General features: G+C 39.2%; 2 long non-coding RNA genes across 2 annotated transcripts; one reads left to right on the top strand and one right to left on the bottom strand.

Annotated features, from left to right (window-relative positions):
- On the top strand, positions 1-24,182 carry LOC140134050 (uncharacterized). The gene is made up of 3 exons (XR_011856045.1): positions 1-63; positions 2,704-2,892; positions 23,860-24,182. It is a non-coding gene; the product is annotated as an uncharacterized lncRNA (long non-coding RNA).
- On the bottom strand, positions 16,385-17,741 carry LOC140134049 (uncharacterized). Its single transcript, XR_011856044.1, has 3 exons — positions 17,676-17,741; positions 17,446-17,539; positions 16,385-16,551 (listed from the first exon to the last, which is right to left on the bottom strand). It is a non-coding gene; the product is annotated as an uncharacterized lncRNA (long non-coding RNA).

Genomic DNA, 24,182 nt, shown 5'->3' with positions numbered 1-24,182 from the left:
CAGCTACGGATCCCCATGGCAACAAGCTCACACAGAGGGAGAGAGAGCGGCAGGGGGGACAAGGTAAAGGCCTGTTAACCAGCACACCTTTATAGATAATTAATTTAGTAAATTACAAAAGTGTCTATTTTAGCTTAGTGTAGGATTAGGAAAAAGTTTACAGTTACTCTTTAAGGCAGCTGTTATCTTTAGACTGACAATTTCTATAACTAGCAGGTGAGTGCTCTTGGTTTTACTACGGTATGTAACCAGTCAGTGATTTTATTCCCCTTTTCATAATTGCCATAATTTTCTGATGGACCAACTCATTACATTGATAAGGAAAAAAAATATTCTTCGTTTTTTTACTGGGGATACAGTATTATGATGTCAATAGGATATCATTTTTGAAATGGAAATGTTTTTTATGTACTGTTGCACAATTTTTTATTACATAAGTGTTTCCAATAACCTTTCTTATAAGAAAGGTCTGTTTTTCTGCTTTCAGATCTATTTTTAGGCTATTCATGTTTTCCCAGTTCTGTCTAGTTAGTTTTGAATATATCAAAAGATACTAACAATAGCAAGTAAGGAACATTGTGAGGGGATGGACAAAAATACATAAAAAATATCATATAACAACTTGCGCCAATTGACTACTATGATCTCATCTATGAGTTGACATTTAATTTGCTCTACTACAGCCCTTTGCTCTATACCAGATTCAACATTTTGTGTGGTCCCTTCGTCCGCCCTAGTGCTCCCTTCTATGACCTCATATGAGTTTACCTTAAAGAATAATGCTATGTCTAAAGGTATTATTGCTTTACTCTATCTTTAACCAACCCCCTAAAGATCCTATGCTCCCATTCATGCTTCAATAGGAATTTGACTAAGGAACCCACATCTCTGTCTCCACAGAGAAGGCAAAACTGTTGTTAGACGATGGTAAAAGAGAGCCATCAGGAGAGAACCCTGGCTGAAACTTCCATTAAAATGCTTCACCGAAAGTACATGTTACCAGCAACAATACATAGGTTTTTCCCATCATCCGCACCCTACTGTTTTAGTGGTTGTGGAGATTTAGAAACAGCACTAAACATTTGGTGTATGTGGACGAGGATAAAATCCTTTTGGAATAATATTACATTCCTGATTTCCACTGTGATCCACCCTTCAGTAGAGCCGAATCCCACAGTTTTACTGCTAATAGACAAATTTAAGGCTCATGAAATTAGCCAGTTTAGTTGAATGGCAGCAAGGATTCATATGGGTGCAATTAGAAAGTACCCACACCTCTCAGTAGCCCAGGTTAAGACGTATCTTTTGATTATGTATATTGCTTGTAGGACCTCATTTTCTCTGATGGACACATTGATCTTCCTCTTGCTAATTTCTCTCTTGATCCATGTGTGGGATAAAAAGGCATATTGTGCCACATGTGATCTTGTCTTCCACTGATATTCCTTTTGTCCTTTTGTTGTGCATAACTTCATATTTTTTGCCCCCTGCAAGGGGAATGCTGGCACGTTGTGCCTTCATGTTGCTTTTCAGCAATCCATCAATAAAAAGTGTTGGAACTAAAAAAAAATATAATATAAAGCAAGGAAATACATAAATACTTACAGTATTCACAAAGCCAAAATGATTCTTCAAAAATAATTACTTAGTTGCCAGGTGGTTTCTATGGAAGAAACAATGATATTTTACATATATATATTGTGTTTGTACTAAATGCAAGTGTGACAGCTTAGGGACCACTACAGAATTTATTACCTTTTGAATAGAATACACCATTTTTAGAACAATAAGGCAATTAAATATCTAAATTAAACTTGGGTTGTTCTTTTATCTCAATCTACAAATCTCAGGATTCAAGTCCAGTATAATCCCATTATGGACTAAGCTTATATCTAGTGAGAGGTTGGTGGGAGTTCTATCAGCTGACTGTTGAGACCCTTTTGACTGTTTCACTCAGGCAAGTCAAAAGGGCCTCAAAGCCATTCAGGATTGTGGGCAAGTGTGGTGCCAGATGTTGTGTGGGCTACTCTCACTTCATGTAGCTACTTGGACTTGTGTGTCCAGCGGGTGTCTGTGAAAGTGTTAGCTAACTGACCTCTAGGGGTTGCAGACTGACATATATTGGTGGCAAGTGGTGGGATTCAGATAATAGGGCGTGTGAATGTGGGACCCATACTCTCAGACACTAAAGACTACCAGAAGCAACTTTAGCTGTTGCAGTCTTAAAGTCAACTCAGCACTTGTGCTTATACAGTAAGGTATGTGGGTACATGAAGTTCTGGGCCAAGAGACAAATCCTGGCAAAGGATTTCAGGTGGTGTCATGGCCCACGGTGCAACAGTTAGCCGTACCCTATCCTTTCAGGGTGAAGTTGTTGTTGATAGCATATCAGATTCTGATGGCCAGACACCTGGAGGTCATTAAGACAAAGGCCATTCTAGCTCAGCATTTCTACTGGCCAAAAATGGGGGTTGATGTTGCTGCGTACTGTCATTCATGCGATACCTGCTAAAAGGTGGGGAAAGGGGGGGCCATGTCCTAAATATTCACTGGTAACTCTGCCCATAATTGATGAGACTTAGGGAGACTAGATGTGGATCTAACTGGACCAATGTCCATTCCCAGCAAGTCCAGGAAAAAGTACATATTGAACGTTGTAGACTATGTTGCTAAAAATTCTCTCCCTGGTGTTTTTTTTCCCAGGATTTCCTCACAGACAGGGGAGCTTAAATCATGTCGGAATTGATGGAGTCTGTCTGTAAGCAGATACAGGTGAAACATCTGGTGACCAGCTTTTACCACCCACGCACTTGGCCTCTGAAAACAATTCAATGGCACCTTGAATCACATGCTTACAATGTTGGTTGAAACCCACAGGTGCAAATTTAAGAGGTATTTACCACACTTAATATTTTTCCCACAGGCCTCACCATGGTTCTCCCCCTTTGAGTTTCTGTATGGGTTTTGTATATGGGGCTCCTTGGTATTAATGAAAGAAGACTGGGGAATAGAAATGGCCACCTCTGTTGGCTGTTGAAAATGTGATGCACATTTCCTGTATATGCTTTCCCATGTCAGGGCTGGCTGAGAGTTGTTCAGCAACAAGCCAGGAAGTAAGTAGTCCATCACATGGACACCAGGGATCCCCCCCCCCCACACCTTTACTCCTCATACAGAAGAAAAAGCAGACCACCCGGTTTTGCGTGGACTACTGGGGACTCAATGCTGTCAAGGTTACGATGCATACCCTATGTTATGCATCAATGACCTGATCAATCAATTTGCTGCAGCCAAGTACCTGACCATCATGGATTCAAGCTGGGTTTATTGGAAGATTCTCCTGACCCATGAGGCACAGGAATGTTCTGCCTTAATCATCCCATTCAGACTGTATTAATCAGAAATGATGTAATTCAGCATAAAGAATACACCTGCCACTTTCCAGTGGGTGATCAGCACCTTGCTTAAAGAGAACCCGTCATGCAAAATAACCCCCCTAAACTAAATATATTTTCATAAACTGCCATTAGAGAGCATTGCCTCTATCCCTTCATTGTCCCTCTACATGCCTGTAAACCTAAGCAATGAGGTCCTAAAGCTGTATGCAAATGACCTGTGAAACGTCCAATGAAGCATTAGCATATTCAAGCTGTCCACCTTATTCATGAGTGGGAGGTACAGCCACACCCCCAGTGCATGACTGACAGCCTGTATAATGATGTGAGGCTGCATAATGATGTGCTTCCTGGTGCTGGTGGCCACACCCCCTGCAGCCTGTGTGTGCATGTGTGTGTGTGTTTAGGAGAGATACAGCAGCTCCAGGCAGCCATGTTACAGCAGAACATGTCAGATTCATGTGTAGCTGATGTCTGTGTCTCTCACCTGTGTATTAGGAGGATGCAGCATGTCAGCAGATGCAGCACACACACTAGCAATACTTTACTATACATTACACACAGACATGAGCAGGGGGAGGAGAGGGGAGGGGTAACAGGGGTGACATCACTGCCTCTGACCATGTGACCAGCCTCATTTACATGATAAAGAATAGATGATTTTACAATGAATAATCTATGAAATAACTAGATAAAGGCTGTGATGGGATCCTTGTGAGCTGCTCCAACAGGTAGTAGTGACAGGACATGTAACACAGACCTGATGACAGGTGTCCTTTAAGGTGCTCAAAGAATACATGGTCGCATATCTAGACAACATCACGGTTTTCAGACCCAAATGGTAGGATCACCTAGAGTACATGTCACAGGTTTGGGTGGCAGGCTAGACCATCCAGTGCCCTCTTGGTATGAGCAAGGTCCAATACCTGAGGCACCAGGTAGTTGGGGGGCGTTGGAAGCTAGAGCCTGGGAAACTGGATTTTATCACATCTCGGCTCAGCCTGATGGAACACACCAAGAAGAAGTTGCCCTCCACAGTCAATCGAACACACAACTGCAAGGCAACCTTCCAGGTGCTGAAGACTGCCACTCCTAACTTCCCAATAAGGCTGGTGCCAGGCCTGGGCATACCTGCGCAAGTGCCAGGGCTCAGAGCTGCTTGGCAGACCTGCATTCGGCTGTTCATAAGGAATCCATGGCGGTGAGGGGGGCTGTATCTAATGAATCCATGGGGGGTGAGGGGGGCTTTATATAAAATAAACTTGAGGGGTTGTTTGGGTTGATAAACTAGGGAATATTTTAGGGAACAGGAGGCTGTTTTAGTTTCAGAATTTTTAATGCAGCCAGGTGAGTTCACTACTAGTGGGCCCACTGAGGCTCTGTTGTCCAGGGGCCTACTGAAACCTGGAGCCGTCTCTGCTTCTCAGTGCTACAGCACAGCAATAACTTCTACAGCAATAACTTTGGACTCGGACTACAGATTAGTCAAAAAACCAACACAGTCCATATATACATTGCCTAATTTCCTGAAAATTTTGACATAGTTATACAACATTCGCTATAGTTCACAAAAATCATAATCTTAGCTCTTGACCAGAGTATTAATACATTTAACCCCTTAATGACCGCCCCAATTGGGTTTTTATGGCGGTAATTAAGGGTACTTCTTCTGACGCGTACGCCTTTCTACGGCAGCGTGTCAGAAGATTTCGGGACACCGGGTCTTGCTGGTGCCGGTGTCGGGTTGTGATATCACAGCCCAGACCTGGCACTAACACCCGGGATCGGAAAAACTCCGATCCCGGGTGTTTAACCCCTTACACGCCACGGTCAAGCATGACCGCGACGTGCAAGTGTGTCCCCCGTGGATCGGACCCTCCCGGTGTGCTTACCAGGGGATCCGATCCCTGCTGCCACTGCCCCGGGTCCCGACGAGTGACCCGAGGATGCAGGCTTCTCTCCCCGCCGGGTTCTGCCTTCCTGGCAGGACCCAGCTGTAAGTAACTGAGCATGCGCGGCATGCTCAGTTACTTACACTATACACTGCAATACAAGTGTATTGCAGTGTAAAGGCTTGAATAAGCGATCGGATGATTGCTTATTCAAGCCAAGAAGTAGAAAATGTAAAAAAGTTAACAAAAAAAATTAAATCTTTTTATAATATAATTAAATAAATAAATAAAATAAAAGTCCCATAATTTCCCCAGTAACACATAAAATGCAAATAAAGTAAATAAAACACAAAAGCACGTACATATTTGGTATCACCGCGTCCGTATTAATCTGTACAATAAATCTAAATCAATATTGAACCCGCTTGGTGAACTACGTAAAAAAAAAACTTGAAAAACTTCCCATAATATACAATTTTTCATCAAACACCATCACAAAAAATGTTCTAAAAAGTGATCAAAAAAAGTTACGTTACCTAATATGATACGACTGAAAAGAACAACTGTTTTCGCAAAAAATAAGCCCTCAACCAGATCTGACAACAGAAAAATACAGAAGTTATGGCCCTGAAAAGTTGTCAACAGTAAAAACAATGCGATTTTCTCCAATATTGGTTTTGCTCAGGAAAATTGAGCAAAAATAAGAAAAATATATAAATGAGGTAACACCGCAATCGTAGTGAACCAGAGAATAAAGATAAAATATTATTTTTACATTATGGCGAGGGGGGGGGGGGGGAATGCTAACAATCCAAAATAAAAATTGATGATTTTGTTTGTGTCCCCCTTGAAATAGTTAATAAAATCTCATGAATAAGCTTTAGACTCCCAAAATAAATTATCTATACATTGTATCTCATCCCATAAAAAATAAGCCCTCATATGTTCGCATTACCAAAAAAAATAAAAATTTATAGGTCGTACAATGTGACAATACAAATTTGCTGCGAATGGCGCCTCCATTCATTCTATACTCGGCCGTGCGCCCGTACAGCAGTTTACCACCACATATGTGGTATCAGTACACTCGGGAGGAATTGGGCATCAAGCGTTGCAGTGCGTTTCATCATTTAATTTATTCTGAAAATGTCAGTTTTGGCCTAAATGAATGTATTTTCCAAAAAAATTCTATAGTTTCTAAATCGCAAGTCCATATTTTTTAACCCATGTGAAACACTTAAAGGGTTAATAGACTTAATAGAAGTTGTTTTACATATGTTGAGGGGTGAACTTTCTATAGTGGTGTAATTTATGGGGTTGTACTATTATTTAGGCCTCTCAAAGTCACTTGGAAGCTGAGTTGTCCCTCAAAATGTGAATTTTGGCAATTTTCATGAAAATAAGTAAAATCCCACCTAAAGTTCTGCACCTCATAACATCCTAGAAAAATGACCGGAAGCATAAAATATCATCCCAACATAAAGCGGATATTCTGTAAATGTTAATTATCAAACTTTTTGGGTAGTTTTACATCTTGTCTGGAAACCAGAACATTTCAAACTTGGAAAATGAAGAATTTTTACAAACTTCTGCCAAATTTTCCCTTTTTTTCAGAATGAAACGCAAAACTTATCACTTAAATTTTATAACTAACATGAAGTACAATGTGTCACGAGAAAACATTCTCAAAATCACCCGGATATGTTAAAGCGTTCCGAAGTTATAACCAATTACCGTGAGACATGTCAGATTTGAAAAATCGAGTCTGGCCATTGAGCTGAAAACTAGTGTCGGTGATAAGGGGTTAATACATCCACCCAGCCACCCACCTCAGCCCTACCCCATGTCCACCAGCAAAAAAAAAAAGAACAAACAAAAGAAAAAAAAAAGAAAAAAGGTGCCCCACTCCGCACCGTCACACATGTAGTACATCCCTTACTTATATCACACTACCCTTGCCGACTCTCGCACATTTTAATTTTTTTTTCCCTTTCTTTGTGTTCCTGAACCAGATTTTCTCATAATCTTTTATTTGCAAAGATTACTTAAACCATGTATCTACCCCAGGGGAATATTTTGCTCCCCACTTTCGAGCAATGCATACTAACGCGATGTTAAGCAATTTAACAATAAGATTACTATGTCCATTCAACGCACTACAGTCCTTTAGTAGACCCAGCACCACTATGTGAATTGAGGGAGTCAAATCAATTCTAAGAACATTGGAAATTCAATTGAAGACTTCTTTCCAAAAGCCAGAGATACCTGGGCATTCCCATACCAAATTCAGAAAGTCTGCATCCACCCCGAGCATAAATTGACAATAACGGATCCAATCTCTCTCTTTCAACCCTTCCAGGGGTACTATTTGGCTGCTCACCGGCTTATGAACTGGCAGAATAATCTTCTGTTGATCAAACTGGTCCGGCAATCGAGAGTCCAAATACAGTCAATTCTAAGCTTTCTTCTGACTGAGCAGCCCTATAAAGGGGGGACATTAGTGAACATTATGTTTAAATCATGGCAGCTCCATAAAAGAAACTGTAAGTAGGGGGCTTCCTGCAGGAAACTTCACTATGGTGCAATTCATATTTTGGAGAATTTAGGAAGATACCGGACAAGGTTTACTGGTGGAGGTTAGAGTTGAGATATCTCTCACAGTTAGTGGTGGAAGGACATATGTTGCCCTTTTTGGAGCTTAAGAGTATTTTTGAGTGTTTCTAGTTTAGTGGGTTAAAAGCTGGTTCCTTTAACTAGTGATATGTAGTTTTGTGGAATAAAATCAGGAAACCTGTAATTGATCGATTTGTTACACTTGTGCAGTGTATAGAGGCTCTGTCATCAAAACTGTGCAATGAATTATAATGAATTGGTGAGTTCTAGAATCAGGATAGACAATACGATACTTCTGGTGATCAAAATCATCAAACAACAGCAAATCCAAAGATGCGTCAAGGGTTTGAGAGCCAGCAGAGCAGAATCCAGGAATGAGCAAACTAGGCAGAGCTAAAACAATGGAGAGAACAAAAGAGAGAACTTATTTAAATATCTCAACAAGAACCATAGTTTCCACAAAAAGGAAAAAGAAAGTCATCAATTAGGAAGGGAAACCTTAAACCTTTTCTGTGCAGTGTATCATGAAGGATCTGTCAGCATTCCTATGTGGCGTGTGACTGCCCTGGTGTTGGGTGTGCTGACACTACCTGTTCTGATGTCTATGGGTGAGATTTATCATATGCCCCCGCTTGGAGCCCGCCGCTCAGTAACCAACAGATACACCAGGAGGCTCTGGCGGCTGCGCTGATGTACAATTATATGCCAGGTCCTGCTTGGTACCGAATAGCGCTATTGGGGGCTGAAGTTTGCTGGCTGTAGCACAGGACCACTCAGCACTGGCCTGCTCTGCGGCCGATTGCAACCCCCTTCACACCCCTTCATACACACTTGGAGGTGGCATTTAGGGGTAAATAATCAGGTAATTCTTGCCTCCTTACCAACGTAGATCTGGTAGCAGCCCTGCCTCCTTGTTCTTGGTCTCCTCCTACGGTCTTGTCTCAAAACTCACGCAACTCCCCTCCGGCCTGCACAAACCCGGAAGGAGAAACACACACTGCGCATGCACGAGTTTTGTAACAAGACCACAGGAGGACGGGGAGGAGATCAAGAACAAGGAGGCAAGGTTGGTACCAGCTCCACGCTGGTAAGGAGGTGGGAGTTACCTGATGAGGCAGTCTGGAGGTTGGATGAATGCTTGATTACTGTTCCCCAAACCCCACCCCCCTGACTGGTTACTGTCCAAAGATATAACTATATTTCTCAGGATAAAGGTAGCGTCGGACATTGATAAACACATGTGCAGAAATCATAAAAAAACATCCTATAAAATACATTTCCTGGTTTCTAAGCGGTTTCCCTGTTGACATGTTCCCTTTAAAGGAAACCTACCACTTGAAGTGGCAGGTTTCAGAAGAAACTACCGAGCACCAGCTCAGGGTGAGCTGGTGCCGGAGCTTATTTTTGTTAGTGTTTTAAACCGCTGTATCGCGGTTTAAAACACTTTTTACACTTTATAGCCGGCGCAGGGAGGTACGCGCTCGGCGCTTACCATGCGTGCGGCTCTCCTTCACTTCCTATGTAGCCGCGCACGGTCACGCGCATGGTAAGTGCCGAGCGCGTACCTCCCTGCGCAGGCTATGAAGTTTAAAACACTAACAAAAATAAGCTCCGGCACCAGCTCACCCTGAGCTGGTGAACGGTATTTCCATCTGAAACCTGCCACTTCAAGTGGTAGGTTTCCTTTAAGGTTAAATCGCAAGGCAAACCCACTGCTGCAGGTGGTAACTGTAACACAGGTCCATTAGATCACAATGTCAGCTGTAGCACCTGAAAGTAATATGAATCTGAGAATTAAAGGATAGATGCTCACAATCATAGCTGACCTGCATCAGTTTGAGATATATTTTTCTTGGATTCTTACATACTATAGTCTGAGTGTTCAGTAAAATAACAGTTCTAGCTAGGACATGCTCTACATTATAACGGATCAATTGCACAGCATGTTAAAACAGTTGTGGCCATTGACCCATTAAAAAGTATTGCATTTAGTGCAGCCTTGTGCCATCTTTTAAAACATGCACTTAACAGTGAAAAAAAACGTGACATGCAGTCCATCTAGCTGATATGTGTATTATGAGTTTCTTCAGCAGCTGGGATGTGTATTATGATGATCTGCAGAAGCTGAGGTGTGTATTGTGGTATTCTGCAGCAGCTGAGGGGTGTATTATGATGTCCTTCAGCCGCTGTGGTGGATATTATGATGTTCTGCAGAAGCTGAGGTGTGTATTGTGGTATTCTGCAGCAGCTGAGGGGTGTATTATGATGTTCTTCAGCCGCTGTGGTGGATATTATGATGTTCTGCAGAAGCTGAGGTGTGTATTGTGGTATTCTGCAGCAGCTGAGGTGTGTATTATGATGTTCTTCAGCAGCTGTGGTGTATATTATGATGTTCTGCAGAAGCTGAGGTGTGTATTGTGGTATTCTGCAGCAGCTGAGGGGTGTCTTATGAGGTTCTCCAGCAGCTGTGGTGTATATTATGATGTTCTGCAGAATCTGATGTTTGTATTGTGGTATTCTGCAGCAGCTGAGGGGTGTCTTATGAGGTTCTCCAGCAGCTGTGGTGTATATTATGATGTTCTGCAGAAGCTGAGGTGTGTACAGGCAGTCCCCGGTTACATACAAGATAGGGTCTGTAGGGTTGTTCTTAAGTTGAGTTTGTATGTAAATCGGAACGGTATATTTTATCATTGTAATCCCAGACAGAACTTTTTTGGTCTCTGTGACAATTGGATTTTAAAAATGTTGGGTTGTCATAAGAATTAGTATTAACACTAAAGATTCATTACAGACACCTGTGATAACTGTTACAGCTGATCATTGTAGCCTACGACTAAAGTACAATAAATTACCAATATTCAGAGGTCCGTTTGTAACTAGGGGTCGTATGTAAGTTAAGTGTTCTTAAGTAGGGGACCACCTGTATTGTGGTATTCTGCAGCAGCTAAGGGGAGTCTTATGAGGTTTTGCAACAGCTCAGGTATGTAGTATTAGGTTCTGTAGCAGCTGAGGTGTGTATTGTGAGGTTCTGCAGCAATTGTTAACATGGCGGGTGAGAATGTAAAATTTGAGGTTCAACCTGTTGGCTAATTATCCTAAAAACTGACCTGCTTATGTGGTACAGTATAGTGAACCTAGCCTCCCTTATTTAGTGTAGGATGGGGGTCCTGTCATCTCAATGGAGAAAGAAAATCCTTTATATTAGTACCCTAATTGAATGCAGACCCAAAAAAAGATGATGCCATGTGAGAAACATGAATAATTAACAACCTGGAGCACCGGTCATCACATCCTGCTATCTGTAGCATTAATAGCATTTTTTTATAGCAATCCCTGCTTGTCATAATTAAAGACCAGTCGAGAAGAATACTGCGATAGATAAGTACGTGTAGTTTAATTTTACTAAAAAAAATAGTGGTAAATTTGTTTTTGTGGTAAATTTTCTTTCATAAAAATGACTGCAAAAATAAACCTACACAACAATTGTAACTGTACCGATGCTGCTGTTAGGCCAGGGACAGGAAGTCCTTGCATCATACTGAATATCTTTATGATGCAAGGACTCCTGTCCACTGTACTGTGCTTGGTGTTTGGCATCTGACCAGCACACAAGCAGGTTCATGTATGGGTCCTTAGTAAATATTACTTCCCATTTGTTTTAGTGCAGATTTTTGAATATATCTATCATCCCCTCTCTTTGTACTCTTGCAAACATGCTTAAACCTGTATTTGTTAAGTATTTAGAATTGCTTAAAGGCTCTTTCGATAGCCTATGTTTTCTTGTTGATTCTTGTCCTAATCTTTGACTATCACTCCAAGACTACTCTGTGGCCCATGTGCAGATTCCCACATGGAGATTACAGGATGAAAACCAAAGAAATCTGCATAGTTCACACCCTAGTTCCGACTACAATGTAATGTCACTCAATACATTAAGTAAAAAACACAACAGCAAAATATAATGACATTTTTATTACATTTCTGTCAAATAGAGTCAATGCTTCGGGTGTTCCCTTCTGGCCATGCACATTTAATTAAATTCATTTTCTATATGTAAACATTTCATCAATTGGATGTTATTAAAAAAATGTTCCTGTGTGAAGATAATTTCTCATAAATGTAGCCATATTGTCCCTTAGAAATTACATAGCTTCCTCGGATACGACCACCTCACATTTTGACAGCGGTGGCCAGACATGCGCTATTGAGTCCTGCCTGACCTCCTGAATTCAGCGATCATTACCACAGGACGGCTGTGCAACATGCAGTAACTGCTGAACATTTTATATACAAAAACTTTTTGTTTCTTTGTGCAATCTCTCAGGCAGAGGTGGCCGTATCCAAGTACACAGTCGTGTTTCTAAGGGACCAAATAATTACATCTATGAGAAATTATCTTCACACAGGAACATTTTTAATAACATCTAATTGAAGAAATGTTTATATATGGCAGATTAATGAAACTGAATGTGAATGCCCAGAGGAGAATACCCCTTTAAGTCAGGAAATCACAACAGCAAGGTTTGTTTGGCAAAATATAATGACATCTTTATTAAATTTAACTTCATTTTAAAGAAAATAAAAGTCAGGGTATTGGTGCTCCAGCTGCTGCTGAATTGTGTTCAGTGTGCAGATTTGTAGTGTTTCTGTGTTACATGCATAGCATTTCACTTGTGCTTTCTTCAAACGTGTCAGGAGTGCAGAAGAAATAACCAGACTGTCATACTTCTACATTGTATTAATGTGATTTCACATAAAGTAACAAGAAGACCTCTTGTTCTAACAAGACAAGCCAATGTCTAAAATGCATGCAAGATGTGGAGGCAACAAGAGGATGATCAAACTGATTTTTCATCAAAATATTTCATGTGATTCACAATATATGTTTTGTAAAGCAGAAAAGAGAATATCTCAAACTGGTGCATCAGTTTGAGAAAAGAATGGAAAATTAATAGATTTGCAGTCTTTCAAACCCAATGATATGAGGGTAGGTAGCAACCCCCAACTGTCTAGCTGGAAAGAGAAAAGTACTAAAAAGTATATATGCTGTATAATGTCAAGAACATTCTGCCAAGTTAGAATAATTGCCTACTCTTGACTATAATGCGTGCAAAGAAAGGAACACTCCAGCTAAGATGTAATAAAACTGTACGGCAACCTAGATTTCAATCCAGAAAGCTGTTCTTCTAATTTCCAAATGTAATACTATATATATACTGTATACTGTGCTGTAAACATAGCTAACACGTCCTGGATCTTACCATCAAAACTTGAGGACCATATTCTGATAACTTCAGAAAGGGATAAAGATGAAACAGTCGGAGATAAATGACTTACATTACTATGTAAGAAGATCACCACTGTCAATCATGAAAAATTACTTAGTCCACCACTCGTAAAACTCAAGGTAAAATGTTTGTAATGGTTTTGCTCAATAGGTTGGATTGTCAATGTGAGGAAAGCTGGAATTTGTTGATTATGTTAGAAATTTTTGGTTTAGTTAATAACATTATTTGTATAAATAATCAGTCAAGGTGAGCAATGTTTATTCATGCCAGAATCCTCACCTCCAATAAGACTTTGTAGCCTCAAAAACATTGAAACAAACACTCTGCAATATTTGGCAGTAATCCACATTGTATAAAAATACTTCACACTGTAAAAATCCATATTATTATAGCAAATAGAAAGTAAACTATGCTGTGTATAAAAATACAACCTAATGATAAACAGCTCAGAAGCAATAGGCTAATAACAGCAAACCCAAGCTCATTACAAGCTCTTATTATCCGTAGACTCTCCGTAGACATGTATACTAGTTTGCTACAAGTGCGATTAAAAGCATTTGCTATTGTCACACCAAAAAAAACCCACTAAAAACCATGAAAATGGACTCCTATGAAAAAAACCTATGATGTGGAGTTAAGTTAAAAGAAATGCCCAAACATCTGTTATGCACAGAGCAACAAGGATTACTTTCAAGGGGTTCTGTGGTCCATCTCCATTTCTCCTGAGCATGATGCAGCCTGGTCGGTATACATGAATTTCTTTGCACTATGCACTTTATATACTTGTATGTCTGCTATTGTTAGGCGCTTGCCTACCAGGATCTATAATACAATGTATATAGCTAGTGATATATTAGGGGCACTAGTATTGATATGAAACCATATTTTATGGAGGTTCATTAGTACTATTTGATGTGACCGATATTACGTGTCGTTAACTTATCCATCTGAACTGGCTTGATTGTAATATTATATCTAGTGCCCTCCAGGCTATTTATTTACCCGTACTGTAATAACACTACTTCAGGAATGGCTATGCACCTTTTTGTCCACCAGGGATTGTTTCTTTTGGGTTGGTTTTTAATCACGGTGATCATACATTTGTAATTTTCTGTGTATTATTAATTAATGAAATATATATCTTTTTTCAGTAATTGTTGTTTATTTATTTATTTGGACAGTCTTTATGAGGTCTGTTTATAGGTACAAAATAACAAGGATTACTTTAACCCCTTATTGACCAGGCAATTTTTAGCACACTTTTTTATTTTTTTATTTTTTGTTTTGTTTTCTGGAGGACAATTTGTAACTGTATTTATCTCTTTACATTATACATTTTTACATTATACATTTTGCAGTGTTCATTATGTGTTATTATTAACAAGGTAACTTTATTCTTGGTTAATAAAATAACCTTTTTCAAATTTATATATTTTTTTCTCTATTTTCCCCTTCTAAGACCCATACCATTTTTTTTCATAACATGGAGCTGTTCAAGGGATGAGAACAACTTGAGGTTATCATTAGTTTACTTTTTTGCTACATTTCACTTTTTTTTTTAGGTTTTTTGGTAGGTGGGTACATAAAAATGGCAAAACTTGCATTATTTTTCATTTTAAAATTAGTTTGTTTCTTTATGTGATAAAGGATCAAAGGGTGCTCTCCGGTCGACCCAGTGCTCTACCCCGCAGGTTAGTCCTGTGCTATATGGATGATCTCTAAGCAGCTGTTACATTATTTGACTTCTATGAATACAAACTATAACCCTAATGTATAATGGTAAAACCATAAATCTAACTACCGTAATGTAAATACATTTTATGATACAGTGCTCTAGTATTAAGGGTGCAATATCTGACAGGACATTGAAATCCTTGGAGTGTTGCTGTTTATTTGCAGTGTTTTACGCCAGTCACATCAGTAGAAAGTTGCTTTGGATGATTTCAGCATGGACAGTGCTTCTCCCTTCTCCTTTCTTCTATGCATAGTACTAGAGTGGTCCAGGTGCCACCAGCTCTATAGAGTTAAGCCAATCAGACCCAGTAAAGCTCTGCCCCTACACAGGGTCATTTTCCCCTGTAACTTGGGTTTTTATAGATTCCCCAATTTTGATCTATGATGCTACGGGTTCCAGAACTATTGGGGTTCTACTGTCCCATAGTAACAGCATGAAATGGACAGGATAGTAGAATCTGGGTCTCACATCATTATAAATCATTAAAATCCTATAAGTACTGTACAGGCAATCCGTGCTTGGATCAGGAAATATAGCCTATAGTGCTAAGATTGGATCACAGGTGTCCTCGAGTTTGTTTTATAGTACAAAAGGGAATGTAGATTATACTTGGCTACATTTCCTTGGAAACCATAGATGCGGCCATTCCTTATTTAAAACATGTCATTTTTTGGAAGTAGGGAACACCTTTACTTCGTTTGTAACTAATGATAATTTCAACATATCCATGTACATAAATTGCAATACTGCATATATGGTGTACCTTATTCCGTGCACTCTGTGCAGTTTGCAATACATGGGTTGCACTACATGTCCTCTCAAAACCAGAATACATAGACATTTATCTGATCTTTCAAGCACTGCTATTAATATCTCTGCTGCCTCTAAACATTTTTGGGAGTTTCACAATAAGGATGTATCATCCCTTAGTTGGAAGGGAATTTAAATAGTTTCTAAAACACCTACAGGGGGAAATCATATAAAAAAGCTACAGAATAGAAAAACTTATAGGATTTTTCTCTTGAAAAGTAGGTATCCATTAGGTTTCAGTTTGAGAAGGGATTTAATCCACTGCTATTAAAACTGTGTTTCTTATCTGTTGTGGTTAATGAAACAATAATAATGTAGTACATGCTCTTTTCAGAAACTTATGTTCTACTCATGTAAAATACTCCAGATTTGTCTGTTCAGGCATGGTTTTAACTTAGGTTTAATTTATGTATATACTGTTTTATGAATTGTAAGTTTGTTTGAACGCTTGCTTTAACATTGCCAGTAGCATAGAGGGCGGTGTTTTTTGGACTCATGACGTTACATGGGTAAGGTAGTATTCTAACCTGTTTGCATGATTAGTAACATTCAGTATAAAGCTATGCAACGTTTGTGTTCACATGCTACCATGATTAAGTCCTTTTGGACAAAACACGTAAGTTTACTGTGTTCATACCTAAGAAGTGATGAATCCTGTGGACGTGCTGGAGTATCCTTTTCATCGTATGCGGAGTCGTAGAGGTGTGGATTTTTTCTCAGTGCAGCTAGGGATTCTTGGTTGTTGCGGGTGCGCTGGACTTTTTTTTCTTATAGGAAATGTAGCCACATATGGACTGTGTTTTCTTTAACAAAACTATCTAAATTGTAAAACCACAGAAAGTCAACCATGCTCACAGGAACATTATCTAACCAATTTTTAAAATCTCACATTTAATGTTATGTGAAAAATCATAATGCAAATAATATATGATTTTACAATCTAGAAAATATTTAGATTTTAGAAAATAAAGAAGAGTTGTAGTTCTACAGGACATTGCACTAATATTGCCATGGACAATGAAGAACAGTGTGTAAAAGTCTCTCAAAGTACATCTCCTAGAAATTGGGTTGTCTAACTTGTTCTGAAAAATCACTGCTGTCTGATAACAGATGACAGAGGATAGCATACATCAAAGGCCAAGAACCCCTTGCTGAAACTATTAAAATTGTCTGAGTAAAAGTCATGCTGTGCTTTCAACAAAATCCACAATCTAATCATAGACCACATTATGCCTTTAATTATGTGGGTGACCCAGTGCAATTAATTTTACATCATTTTATTATATGTTAATAATTTAATTACACAAAACTGTCCTCGTGGGTCCTCCAGCACTCAGGCCTGGCATGCAGAGATTAGTCTATCAATGACACTATAGAAGTCACCTCTGTGGTCAGTATAACAAAGTGTCCTGTTTACCTGATATTTATATCAAATGGTATGCTATAATTTTTAGAAAGTCAGTATATTCATTTAAAACTTTCTGGAGTCCATGATAAACCTCAGCATGAGATAAATAATTTTTCTAGAAATTGTGACTCTCTAGTTCCACATACTTAATTCTAATATAGCCACGGTGTAGCATTATTGAAGTCAAAGAAGACATTACAATGAGGTGAAAGGCTGCTTCCTACGCAAAAAGAAAAAAGTAATGAAAAAGCTGCATTAGACCAGAAGCAGTAGTCTCATGAATAACTGGAATTGCACAACCTACCATCTCAAACAGCAACACATATTTGGGATGTCCAAGTTTAACTTCCTGCCAGCAGCATCTGGTGAGTCCCCCGGAAGGGAACTGCTGCAACCCACTGCATGAAGAGACACAGGATGATGATGAAATGATTCAGAATACTAACAAAAGCATTTTTTTAAAAAAGCATAGGAAAGGTTATTGGAACCTGAAGTAAAAAGATAAAGAGAAAAAAATAATAGTTTCCAGCTTACCAGGTGAACAGAGGTTTCCTTATAATGAGGTTCCTGTTGCACTGAAGAAAGATTTCAGGCCATTCTGAGTAGACATAAAAATGCAAATAGGAAAAATTCCTGCACAGGAGTGGATAAAAGAATGTATCAAAACAAACTTTAATCCACATTAGTTAAAAACATCATGTGCACATGACAAAGGAAGAAGAGATTCATAATTGAACCCCCCCTCCACCCCTTTTCTGGTTTCTGGTAGTGTCTACTACCTTAAATGTTCAGGTGTTTCACCTTCAGCTCATGCTGGTAAGAATAAGAACTTAAAGGGGTTGTCCGAGAGTTATGAAAAAAAACTAAAGGTGGCCGGAGGGGGCTGCTTAAAAAAATAAAGATCTACTTACCTTCCAGCGCCCTCCAGTGTCCCACGCTGCTGTCGCTCCGGTCCAGGTGCTATCTAAACAAACATGGCTGACATGACAGCGCTGGACTCAGCTTCCGTCCGGACCCGACAACCATCCGGCCCACATACATAGTGCTGTGAATAGGGATGGATAGGCGTGGCCGGCCACGGCTGGCCGGAAGCTGAGTCCAGCGCTGCTCCGGCTGCCATGTTTGTTTACATGGCGCGCGGACCGCAGCGACAGCAGTGCAGGACACCTGGAGGGCGTCAGAAGGTAAGTAGATCTTTATTTTTTTAAGCAGCCCCCTCCGGCCACCTTTTATTTTTTTTTCATAACTCTCAGACAACCCCTTTAATGTTTGAAATGTACAGTGAGATACTCCAGGATAGCATCTCTAACAAACCCCTCAAATATATTCCCCACAACAGAAGTTAGACTTCCACAATCCTGTAGTTTCCAGGATCGCTTTTGGATCCTTTTTTTTATATTGGTAACACATTTGCTATGCGCCAGTCCTGTGGAACAGAACCAGTCCTCAACGAATCTTCAAATATTAAAAATAATGGCCTGTCTATCACGGTACATAGTTCATACAATACCCTAGGGCAGTGATGGCTAACCTATGGCACTGGTGCCAGAGGTGGCACTCAGAGCCCTTTCTGTGGGCACTCAGGCAATCACCAGAGATGACTCCAGGTATCTTCCTGCAGTCCCAGACAGCCTAGGACTTGCTGTGCACAGAGCTATTTTAAAGTGACAGCTGTACCTGGGACTATTTTTGGTGTCCTCAGAGTGCTGGTATCAATGAAAACTGTGACAGAGAAGGGAGTATAAATAACAAATTAAATTTCTGTGTTGGCACTTTGCGATAAATAAGCGGGTATTTGTTGTAGTTTGGGCACTCGGTCTCTAAAAGGTTTGCCATCACTGCCCTAGGGTGTATACCATCTGGGCTGGTGATTTGTCTATTTTAGTGGTTGTGAGGCAGTGCCGTACCTTTTCCTGGGTTAGACGGTTGACATTCCAAAGAGAATTTAAATTATTCCTCATAATGTCTTCTACCAGGGGATTTTCCTGGGTAAAGACAGTGGATAAGGCAACAGTCAATAGATTGGCCCTTTCCTCATCTCCTTCCATCATGACCCACAGGTTTTTCTTCAGAGGGCCCACACTCTCTGTTTTTAGTTTCTTTACCATTTATTTACTTGAAAAATAATTTGGAATTATTTTTACTCTCCTTGGCAATATTTCTCTCTATTTTTGCTGCCTTTATCTGTTTTAAAGAATTTATTTTTCCCTCTTTAATCCTGTAACACTACTTCTCATTTTAGCATCTTAAATGCCTTATCTTTCTCGCTTATTGCTCTCCTTACAGTACTAGTTAACCACATTGGCTTTTTCTTGTTTCTCTTGTTACTCACAAATAAATTAAATGCACATATAAAAATTGACGAGGACACCAATCATAGTATCATAGTTTGATTTATACTAAATAAATCAAGTTGTTTTAATCTTTCCTCATAACTAAGACCCTCCATACCCCTTATCATTTTTGTGGCTCTTCGTTGAACCCTTTCCAGCTCCTTTTTATGGACCAGTGCCCAGAACGGGATGGCATATTCCTGGCGAGGCCAAACCAATGCCTCGTAAAGTATCCCGAGAGTCCATACCACTTTTGATACATGACAAGATCCTACTGGCTTTATAGACAGCTGATTGACATTGCATGCTGTTATTCAATTTATGATCTACTAGTACCCCCAGGTCCTTCTCAAAAAGGGACTCTCCCAGATTTACTCCCCCAAGGACATATTTTGCCTTTGGATTATTAGCCCCCAGGTGCATAACCTTACATTTATCCACATTGAACCTCATTTGCCAAGTGGATGACCAAACACTCAGTTTGTCCAAGTCACCCTGCAGCCTATAAACATCCTCCATAGACTGTATTATACACAACTTGGGTCATCTGCAAAGATAGACACTGCTATTTATTCCTACCTCTATATCATTAAGAAATACATTAAATAGTAATGGGCCAAGCACAGAACCCTGGGGTACACCACTCATAACTGGTGACCATTCCGAGTAGGAATCATTGACCACAACTCTCTGGATACGATCCTTCAGCCAGTTTTCAATTCAATTGCAAATGATTCCTGCCAAACCAATAGACCTTATTTTACCCATCAGGCGTCTATGTCGGACAGTGTCAAATGCCTTTGCAAAGTCCAAGAATACAATATCCACAGCAGCTCCTCCATCCAGGCATCTTCTCACCTCTTCATAGAAGCAGATCAGGTTAGTCTAACAACTTCTGTCATTTGTAAACCCATGCTGGCTGTCACTTATTATACTATTTGATGTCACATACTCCAGTATATAGTCTTTTACTAACCCTTACAATATTTTCCCCACAATAGAAGTAAGGCTTACAGGCCTGTAATTGCCTGGTGAAGTTCTAGAGCCCTTTTTATATATTGGCACCACATTTGCCTTGCGCCAGTCACTTGTCACCACATCAGACATTACAGAATCCCTGGAGATTTTAGACAGCGGTACAGCAATAACAGAACTGAGTTCTTTAAGAACTCTGGAGTGTAACCCATCTGGTCCAGGAGCCTTGTACACATTGATTTTATTGAGCTTAGATTGGATCTTGTCTACATTCAGCCAGTCTAGTACATTACAGGATGCATGACCCGCACTGGCACCACCCAAGTCAGAAGTTCGTTCTTCTATTGTATAGACGGAGCTTAAAAACCCATTAAGTATCTCCTCCTTCGCTTGGTCTCCAGTCACCAATGCCCCATTTTCCCAATTAAGGGGTCCAACCTGCTCTGACCCATTTTTTTTTGCATTGATATATTAAAAAAATTTCTTAGGATTTGTTTTGCTATCTTTAGTCACCTGTCTTTCATTTTGTATTTTGTCTGATTTGATTTCAATTTTGCAGATTTTGGTAAGGTTTTTGTAAGTTTTGAAAGACTCGGGTGACCCGTCAGATTTATATTTTTGAATGCCCTCTTTTTATCATTAATTGCCCTTTTAACTGTAGCACTAAGCCACACGGGGTGTAATCTACCCCGTTACCTATTGGAACTACTACTCTACTTGTTACCTATTGGAATAAATTTAGAAGTATAATAACCCAGAATAATTAGAATTTCTCCCATTTAACATTAGCATCATCATGTGATAATATTTGATCCCAGTCTATATCCAGTAGTGCAGCCCTGAATTTCTGGAAATTAGCCTTCTTAAAATTCAAAGTTTTTGATTGTTCCACCTTTTTTTTGCTTTTTACAGTTTAAGAGGAAAATAATTATGTTATGATCGCTGTTCCCAAGGGTTTCCCGGACTATGGCATTTTGGACAATCTCTGCATTGTTAGAAATCACAAGGTCCAACAATGCATCACCTCTTGTCGGATCTTCTATAAGCTGCACCATAAAATTATCCTGCAGAAAGTTGCTAAAATGTCTCCCTTTCACAAATGAAGAAGAGCCCTGATCCTAATTTATATTTGTGCCCATCTCTGGGCTTCTTCCGGGGCATGACTCACGATCCTGACAATCCTCAAAAAAACCTCAACAAAATACAATATTTACACATTTTTCCTCTAATACAGTGGTTCTCAACCTTTCTAATGCTGTGACCCCGCAACACAGTTCCTCATGTTGCGGTGACCCCTAACCATGTACAAGAATATTGTATTGGTGCCAAAACATGCAATAAAATAGTGGCTCCGATGGCTTTAGGGGACCCCTGTGTTTTGATCGTTCGACCCCCGCCGGGGTCGCGACCCACAGGTTGAGAACCACTGCTCTAATACATTTACTCCACACTAGCAATATAAAGGTATAAAAATATGAATAATAATAATAGCTTCTTGAACATTTGGAGATATATCAACAATAAATGACATTGTGTGGGACTAAGAGCCCCGGTCAGAATATTTATGTATGACTATGTATGATCTAACTTTTTAAATCGTTAAACAACTGTTTGTAGCTCTTGTGTTTAGAGGAGTGCAACACAGAAAGTTTTTTTTTAAATTCCTTTAAGTAGTAGGATGAACCTTCCAAAAGCTTCACATTTGCCTCTGTCTCCCACACTGGCCATATGTTGTAATGTATTGCAGGGGAATCATATGTCTCCCTTAACCTTCCCAATGTTACCAATTAATATTTAATCCTGATTTCCTAGTTATCCTTCTAGGTGGCTAGTGAAAGTTGATATTGCAGTCTTACTCTAAGTTGGAGCCGTGGTCACGGTGGCAACCCTGGATCATCCATCCACTTACCCCAGATTTTCTAAAATTTTCCTATAGAATTTCTTTTTAAATACGATCCATATTCTAATCTGATTGCGTTGTTTACTATCTATTTATCTATATATTCCCTAATAGATGGAGGCCTTGACTTAATCCAATGCAGAGCAATTAGTTTTCTAACCTGTTTTAGGGACCGTTGAATCCCTATAGTATTAGAAGTTGATACATTATTTAAATCCAGAATTCCTAGCAAGCAAGTTAGAGGTGTTGGTGGTAAGATAACTGAGAACACTCTACCCAAAAGGTTTTGGTAAATGGTATAAAGATACATGTGTTTGGGTGAACTCTTTTGTTAATAAACAGAACCTGGATAGCGAGAGAGGAACTCCAATTTTGACAGGAACCAGATTACCTGGGTTTTAGGATTACCATGCAAAGACATCACTTTTTACAGTCACTTCACCGTGACAATTTATATAATCCCTCACTCACCCCATTTGATTTATTGTACACAAAGCATTTATTGCTTCACTTCTCATATCAAATATATATTCAACTATTATGACACCTCCTGAGTAGAAGAAATCTTGTTTTCTCCCAAGTGGAAATCAGACTTAGATATCAGTTACAGAACAGTTTGTAAAAATATTTTGTCTAACCCATTGTTCTTTTACATCTAGTAGAATGCAGAAAATGGCATATACAATTTTGTCTAGATGATACAACGATCTTCATACGATTCATTTGAAGGCCATTGGTGATTAAAAATATGCTTTTCCTTTATGCTTGCTTATGGTGAATAAAGGAAGGCCTTTCTTTATCCTTGCCTATGATTATATCCCAATGTTTTCTCATAACATATGATGGCAAACTAACACTGTGGAAGATTTGGCTTCTACCTAGAAAGGTAAACTTAAAAAGTCTACAAGCAGCAAACAGAGAGACTTTTACCCGTAATCTTGTTACCGGCCATTTGGGAATCATTATCAGCCATATACTTTTCGAAAAAGCATATTTTTATTCACCAACGGCATGCAGATTATTATGAATCACATGAAGGTGGTTGTCACAAGATCTATAGCGAGATAGGGCCCCAGCTCACTTTGATTGAGACACTTATTTGGAGGAGCCTTTTTGCACAAAAACCCGGCCTGGTCAAATGGCAATTATTGTGACTTTTAATTTATATTTCTTTTAAATTGCATATTTCAGATTTTTGTCATATATATTATGCTGTACTAATGTTTACAGTATGTTTTTGAAATATATTTCACCTGTTATGGTATTTAGGTTACATCTACCGATATAGGTATTCTGTTAAGCCTTATACAGAATGTAGCAGACAACAACAGTACTGTACTGTATATGTTTTACGAAATATTTAGCTATTATTTGTAAATATATGAAATTTAAGATTATATTTATGCATAGTATACATATGATTATTTATATTACAATAAATACGAAAAATGAGAAACATGTAATTCTGTGTGATTGTGCCATAACCAATATTTTCTTTTTTGTCTTACAGCTTGACACACGGGTTCAGAGCTCGTCCTCTATTTGGAGCACTTTAAAGTGCCATCTGAATATCTTTATTTACAAGATGTTCCATGGGTATTCTGTGGTCTGTTTGAGATGTCATGTGGAAGAAAGTACTCTACTTGATATATTTTGAGAATGTCCTAAAATTCAAGTGTTCTGGAATGAGGCATTGTGAATTATTCAATGTCAAATAGATACACCTTTAACAAATAACCCTTTATAAATGTTGTTGCAGTTAAACTCAATTCCAATTGATAAAAATGTATTGATAAATCATCTATTGAATGCAGCTAAGCATGCAAAATGGAA

This window comes from Engystomops pustulosus, chromosome 5, assembly GCF_040894005.1.
Source record: "Engystomops pustulosus chromosome 5, aEngPut4.maternal, whole genome shotgun sequence".
Classification (NCBI taxonomy): domain Eukaryota; kingdom Metazoa; phylum Chordata; class Amphibia; order Anura; family Leptodactylidae; genus Engystomops; species Engystomops pustulosus.
Note: the sequence above shows the minus strand (reverse complement) of the source record. Positions and strands in the feature narration are given on the sequence as shown.